This window comes from Pteropus medius, unplaced genomic scaffold (assembly GCF_902729225.1).
Source record: "Pteropus medius unplaced genomic scaffold, Ma_sr-lr_union100, whole genome shotgun sequence".
Lineage (NCBI taxonomy): Eukaryota > Metazoa > Chordata > Mammalia > Chiroptera > Pteropodidae > Pteropus > Pteropus medius.
Window position 1 is genome coordinate 26,396,087 of NW_024349803.1, and position 7,612 is coordinate 26,403,698.

The following is a 7,612-nucleotide window of genomic DNA, read 5'->3' on the forward strand; positions in this document are numbered from 1 at the left end:
CAGATGCCTAGGCCATTTCCTCACTCCCCAGACGTGGTCTCAGACACTGCCAGGGCTGTGGCTGGGGACCACGCAGGAACTGGAGTGGGTGTCTCCAGGGAGGCAGTGCTGCTGCCTCCTGCAGAGGCGGGTGTGAGGGCCCCAGGGCCCCGGCTCTCAGCGGACATCTGAAGTCTCGTGTGTTTCAGACCCCCCCCCACACACACACACGATGTTTACCAAGCGGGGAAAGGAAAAAAAAAGCATAAAACCTGTCTGTCTGTACGAGGCTTCCTTCTCTCTTGGCTGACGCCTGAGCTAACAGCTCCGGGTGGCTTTGAAGTGGAAAGTGCATGCGGGTATGTTCCAGGCGGTGCCTTTGCCATCAGACTGGCGGCGTTTCATGTTTTAAAACAGTTTTCCTCAAGTGGTTGCTTCTCTTAGCAGTGGGACGGGAAAACTTTAATACAGAGGATCGCTTGTGATAAGTGGGTGACGACCAGCGTGGACACGGATGGGGCACAAAGCAACGGTGTGTGTTATTTTTGGAGTGTTCACGGGATGTGATTCATCTTGGAAGCATTTCTAAGTGTTAGGATCTGAAACTATCACCATGATTTACTGAAGTCACGGAGAACACATGTGACTCTTTATTTCTAAAACGACAGTGTGTGGATACTGTTGCTTTTTTCCTCCCCTTTTGGCTTTTTGCAGAATTGGTGGGTGAACCCAAAAGGCCAACACGGTACCCTGCTGTCCGTGCTCAAAGGCCGGAGTGTTTGCTGTGCATGATCTATGTGCCAAGGTGCTATTCCAACAGAGACACATTACGTTCAGACATCTGAAAGTCATCATTTCTATGCATATGCAGGCATTTTGAGAGAAATCTACAAGAGGATCAAAAACAGGATTAAACCACATCTGTTTGGGTTTAAATGACATTGTCTGTGTAGTTCAAACTTGTTTCCTTTGTATTAAAAAAAAAAATCCTGCCCAGCTGTTTTTTATCTTAAATTCTTAGCCGTTATCAAAGAAGTGTTTTCATTGGCTAGCCAGTGTTATTTCTAAAAGTTGAGCTAGTTAGGAAAAGGGGTTAGGAAAAAGAAAATATGCTGTATTCATCTTAGTTGTACCCCCAAGGCCTTTTCTTGGCACTCACAGGAAATGAATACAGGGGTTTCGTTCAATCTAAATAGAAACACTGTGCCTACCGTGCGTCACCATGTCATAAATCAGGCCTTCCGCCATTTGATGCAAGTGACTGACTACAGTCGGCACTGCTAAGGGACATGAACATGTGAATTATGTCATGAATGTTCACTGGACTGCGTGAGCGCCTGGTACTGTCACGTGGGAAGGGGGCGCCCTTGAAAGCCGCCACCCATCGGTGAGTGGTCTCATCGAGCAGAGACGTGGACTGTAGAGGGTCACGGCCCTAGCTGTGTGTTCCTTTCAGACCCCTGACACATTGATGCATCAGAAAGCCACATCTGATTACCAAGTAGTCCTATTTTACGAGGAATAAGTGAGCTGCACCCAACCTGAGAGCGAAACTAAGAATGGCCCAAAGGAAGGTGCTGCGGCGGGCACGCCCTCTGGGCACCTGCTGAGCTGCCTTCGGGCGAGGTGGCTCTGGGCGTTGTCCCAGCTCTTTTCAGCAGAGGTTTCCAGGCACACGCAAGCCGACTTGGCCTTGCGCCTGCTGTCTGCGGCCAGCCGGCCCCTGGTAGCGAAGCAACTGGCACTCACTGTATTCTGTCCCTTGTCAAACGGGGACGGCGGTAACGCCTTTGTCCCAGTTTGTGTCAGAGAACCAGTTTCCGTTTTCCCATTTCGGTTGCCACGGAAACGTGTTTTGCGACTCCATACATAGGTCGCCCTGGATGTGAACGCAGAATCCACCGCAGCCTCTCCCCAGTGGCTTCGACCTGCTTTGTCTCCTCTTGTCTCCAAGCTGCTCCGTCCAGCACGGTGCCTGGCTCACCACATCTCAATGTCACCACTTGCCGGCTCCGTGACCCTGGCTTCTTGGCCTCAGCGTCCACATCTATGACACGGAGGCAAGAAAATGGCAAACATCGAGTCATCGGCAGACTGCAGCGATGAGACGGGCGAAGCGCCTGACAGCGCCTTGCTCAGCAGAGTGGCTCGGGAGAGGCCTAGGCATCCCGCTGCCCCGTGCCCGCCCTCTGCCCTCCTGGGAGTCCCGACCCCAAGCTGGCTTCCATGTGGGGCGGGCGGCCAAGGTCAACCGGCCACCTTCACTGCGAGGCTGCTCACCACCTCCAGCCTCTGTCCCTCAGCTCCCGCTTCGGGAGAAGACGCGCTGTTCCCCCGGCACGACGTCCTCTGTCTCTGGAGAAGGCACATCAGTGCCCAGCGTGAGCCCCTGGCAGGGCCCCTGCTGCGCTGGCTCGGGGACGACCATCATGGCCACAGAACAGAGAGGGACAGAGGGCCTGGGTGTGTGCTCCTGCCCCCTCTGAGCCTGGCGCCGGTGTGGGTCGCGCCTCAGTGGGCCTTGACTCTGCCCCTCTGACCCCAAGCTGTTGCAGAGTTCTCTCCAACAGCGACTCCTGTCCCCAGACCTTCATGGTTCCTAAAACAGAAAAAAAAGTCATTCCTCTCAAAGCCGGTAGAGAAAGTCAGGCTTTTGCCGCCTTTCTTGCAGAGAAGTTTAAAGTCTTTTAAGAAACAGAGTTAACGGAGCTCCGTGTGCCAGATGCTGCGCTAAATGGCGTGCCTTCTCCTCATCGTCCCAAAAGTCCTGTGCGGTGCGTCTGTCTGGGAGCCGCTGACAGTCCCGAGGCTGAGGCCAGCATTATGGTGGGCTGCCCCATGTGGCGTCTCTACCCTTGGCTTGCCTGGGAGGTGACTCGAGGACAGTCTCAGCTGCACAGTGACTGTCTCGGCCTCCCCGAATTTGTTTAACGACCACCCTGGGTGTGATTTCAACGGTTTATCGTCCCACACAGTAATGTGTCCGTTTATAATTTCAAGGCAGATTAACGTGGACTGGGGCTTTGAGGTTTGGGGACAAAGGTGGCACTAAGGCTTATTCAGGGACCTGAATTTTAAACGGGCTGAGGAGGGCTTGGCACGACGCCTGGCCGGGACGCCGGACGTTGCTGCTGGCAAGGGGAAGATAATGCTGCCTCTGTGTCTGGCTGATCCTCGTCCAGGGGGAAAACAAGCGAGCACAGAGATGCTCTCCAGGCGGCGGGACGTCATCCAACGGTTTTCTGAGTGAGTCTCGGTTCCGGGAAGGTTTGCTTAACCGGATCTTCAAAAGAGAAGTCCTGGGAAAGCAGGGTCTCTGGCCCGGGCGGTGCCCACGGAGGTGGCGGCCCACACCGCTCCTTCGGTGACACAGACGTGTCACCCGGGGGGGGGGAAGCGGCCTTCTCCCACGCTCGCTTCCCTGTCTCCTGTCCGCGGCTGCGTGTTCATGCTGCACATTCGGCCACGTACACGTCTTCACTGACACAGCCACATCTGTCACCAGAAGACGGGAAAACAACACACCTCGCTCGCCCCAAAGGCAGTTTTTGTCCCTCAGTGGGACACTTTCCATAAGCTTTGTGTTTGACCGAGAACAACGAGAATTGATTTTTAGGAGACAATTTTTCCCTCTAACTAAAAAAGTACTAACAATAATCAATGGAAGTCGCGCGCTGTCCCCACGCCATGCAGGGTGGGCCCTCTCATCATTCTGTCCCTGTCGGATTCTGCCTCTTACCATAAGCCTCAACCCGGGACCTAGAACCAGCACCAGGGACCGGCCGCAGCAGGCATGACCACGGTGCTGTGGGTTTGTCCTTGGGAAGCACAGCGTGAGGACTTACACGTGAGATGAGCGGGTGCAGCTGGGGAGATGGACGGGAAGGAGGGCTGGCCCTGGGCTGGCACCGCTGACGGCCGAAGTCACCTGCAGTTTCCTCACTGTCCTCTCTGCTTGGCGTATGTGAGTTTTTCCATAACAAAAAAATTTTAAAATAACTTGTAAATGAGTATGAAGCAGCCGCCCCGCTGCCCACGCCGTTCGGTGCTTCCCCGGCGCCAGGCGCCCCGACACCGTCTCGTAGGAGGTCGGGTTGCTCCCCGGCTGCGGGGAGCAGACACCCGCACAGACGATGACACCTCCAGCTCCAGGGCCCGTCTCAGGTGTGCAGGGTCCTACCTGCATGCGTCACCTCCTCGCTGCTCCCGCCGTCCCATCCGCAGAGGAACGGTCCCTCTTCAGGACGTGGTTAGTGCTGAATGAGAACGCCTGCCGGAGGCCGTCGGAGGCCGTCGGAGCCCGTCACTCACCGGCCTTCGAGCAGATCAGCTTCTCTTGGCTCCTCCTTCGTCCGTGTCCGGTGTGTTCGCTGTTTCACTTCCAACGCCGGCAGCCTGGGAACGATGGCGTTTCTCTGAGAAAGCAGCCGTGGCTCTTGGCTTTACCGGCTCTGACCCGGGCTGTAAACATCTCTGTTGACTTCTGCAACACGCATCGCCAGAGCGCCTGAGCTGGGACGACCTTTAAGATGAGCGATACAAAAATTATTTGGAATCCCGCGTAAAAACCGAACAGAATTTTATAGAAACCCAAAAAGCCTTTGAGATAGCAGTCCTCCGAGGGCCTGATCACAGGCTTGGCGGCCTTGGTTTTTCTCTAATAAGTAATTCCACGTTATGGTACCCACAGAACTCCACAGCAGGTCACTAATGCTCACAAGGCGTCACGAGAGGGCACGGAGCAGCAAACCTCCCAGCTGGAGAGACTTTGCAGTCCGAAGGCAGAGGCCCTCAGCTCTGTCCCAGGGAGCCGGAGAACCGGCACGGAATGGGCGGGAGTCCTGTGGCGGGGGTCCCTACTTGTTCCTTTGAAGTGGGGACAGTATTTGAAAACCGACAGCGTTTGGAGAGAAAAATCCAAAACAAAATCCCAAAAGTACTCACAGTAAAAGGGAAGAGAACTAGGAACAGAGGAGAACCCTGTGATGAAACCGATTAAGGAGCAAAACAGATCATTCGTCTGCTGCTGGATTTGTTTAAAGGGAAGCCTAAGCTTGAAGCCGACGGAAGGCGAAGGCAAAGACAGCATGACGGAAATTTGGGGCTGTGTCGCACTGTCCACCAAAGGCGTTGGAATGCAAACGAGGCCAGCGAGAAGAATCTGAGCTGTGGAAAGCCTAGGACTGGTCACCCCAGAGCTGGAGGAAACGTGCTCTAGCTGTTGAAACCCACGCGTGAATCCACACACACTCAGTGTGGGCCTGCTGGGCACCAGGCTCTGGGGACGCAGGAAGGGAGCCAGCCCTGGGTCTCTGCCCTCAAGCACCCACCGTTCCCCAGGAAGACAAGTAGTAAGTGACAAGACAAGTGCCTATGGATAACTGACGAAATCACAGTATTAGCAAATGGTTGTTCAGGGAGCCTCGGGAGCATTTTCTAAGGAGTCTGTCCAGTCTGGGGGGATGCGCAAGGGGCTGGGGAGACATGGTGCCATTTTAACCAGGCAAGTGCCATTCATTCCAGCCTGGCCCTGAGTCGCCGGGAGGAGGCTGGGTCAGCGGCGGGGGAGGCTCTCAGATAGCGACCAGCTTGGGCAGAGGCAGGAGGCGCCGACGGTGTAAACGAGGAGTTCGGGATGGCTGGCGTGGAAAGGCACCGGGGGGAGTGTAACAAGACGGGCCTGGAGGACCGGGTAGGAGGCAGGCCACACGGCCTCCCTGCAGATTCGGGACGTAAGCCCATGAGTGACAGTTACAGGACGGAGGCCAAAGAAAGCGCGAAGAAAGCGTACTCTTCCCGTGCGGTCCTTCCTGACGAGGCTGGGGAACAGGCCTGTCCCACACACCGGCCAGACCCTCCGGGAGTGTGGTGTCCAGAGTCACACCGCACCCTGCAGCTGGAGAATCACGGTGCACACGCACGCACACACACGCAGCTCGTCTCAGAAGTCAGACGAACCACCGCACAGCACACGTGAGGCCCAGGTGCTCGTGCAGGGAGCCGAGTGGCTGGCGGGATGCCTGGGCTGGGCGGGACACTGCTGTGCAGGTCTCGGGGCAGAGGCGTGAGACCCGGGCTGGCACCCTCCGGTGGCACCACAGGTAGAGCACTGGGGACTGCGGTTTGTGCCTGGCCCAGGGGTCTGCTCCATGCACCCTATGACGGTTCCACCCTGGGCTCCAGACAGAAACCAGGGGTCACCTTGACCCCCCTCCCTCCTTTACGCCACACGCCGAGTCCGTCAGCAGATGACCTGTCGTTCTGGCCTCCAAACAGTCCCTGACGCCACCGTGGACCAAGGCCCCGCATCACTGCCTTGAGCAGCGACGCCACAGCCCCGCCCTTTGTGGCCGTCCTCCACATGGTGGAGAAGGACTTTGTGAACTTGAATCAGGCCAGGCCACGCCTGCTCAGGATTCTTCGGTCCCCTCCGCACAAGGAGAAAACCCTCCTCAGGCCTCGGCCGCCCCGTGTGCTCCTGCCCCAGCGTGCTCTGAAGCCAGCCTGGGCCCAGTCCCCGGCTCCTGGCCTCGGGACCCTGGTGCCCAGCGTCTGCACATGTGGCCCCGGGGTTATTGGCTGCACTCGGAGGTTGTGGGAGATGCACGTGCCCAGGGTCCACCCCAGACACCTGGGTGGGACACGGAGCCTCCTGTCCCGACAGGCTCCCGGCGATGTTTCTTGAGGGCTAAAGTCTGAGCGTCTGCTCCAGAGGACCCTGTCCCCTGTGCCTGAAGTGCTGTGCCATCTGTTGGCTGCGAGTTTGCAAATCTGACCCAGCAACTGGTTAAACCCAGGCAGATACTTGTTTTCCGTGGACATGGCCGGGCAGGTGACGCCGGACTTAGCGGGCCCGTCTCCCTGGCCATCTTGCTGTCCACCACCTCGGCTCCCGCTGTGATCCACGGGGACCACCCTGGTTCCAGCTGTCACACTTCATTCCGGGCGACCGGAGGATGAAAGGAAAGGCCGTGACCTTCCCCGGCAGATGCGTCACCTCCACCCACACCCCTGTGGCTGGAATCCAGTCACGTGGCCACGTGCGGCTGTGAGGGAGGCTGTCAGATGAGTGTGCTCCGATGTCCCTGCCAGCTGAGGTCCGGCATCACGTCACTGAGGGAAGACCACACTTTGGGGGCCGGGGCAGCTTCCCGGCCCCCCCAGAAAGCTGCAAACGCTTTATCTGGAATGTACCCTTCTCAGAGATCCCAGCACCGGCGGAGCGGGGTCGGTGGGGGGGGCAACCCCACACCACTGCATCCCCTCACTGCACCCAAAGTGTCCCCTCCAGGCTGCATCGTGACTGTGCCCATGAGCATGACCCGAGCAGCACCCTGCTGGACCCCGAGCTGGTGAGGGCGGAAGTCACAGCCACTTTGTTCAACATGTCACCCAGGCTGGGATGGGGCCTACCGCGAGGCGGCCCCCGGCCTGTTCTAGCCGAAAAAACCAACAAACAGCTGAAGGAAGTCGCCCCCCGCGGCGGCCGTGCAGGGCCGCGCAGGGAGGAGAGCCACCTCTCCCGTCCTGTCCCTGTGCCCTGCATGTGGACTCGCTCAGGTCAGCCCTTGTCCCTTGTCCCAGCACCAGGGGGTGCCAGCCCCGCCCGGCTGTGAACCCGCGTGCTCTCGCC

General features: G+C 57.7%; 1 long non-coding RNA gene across 1 annotated transcript in view; it reads right to left on the reverse strand.

The window, feature by feature from the left end:
• The window catches only part of LOC120582448 (uncharacterized), a 27,040-nt gene that overhangs the window by 15,060 nt on the left and 4,368 nt on the right, over positions 1-7,612 (reverse strand). The window contains exon 2 of the long non-coding RNA XR_005647577.1: positions 4,291-4,501. This is a non-coding gene — a long non-coding RNA (uncharacterized LOC120582448). The remainder of the gene's footprint in view (positions 1-4,290; positions 4,502-7,612) is intronic.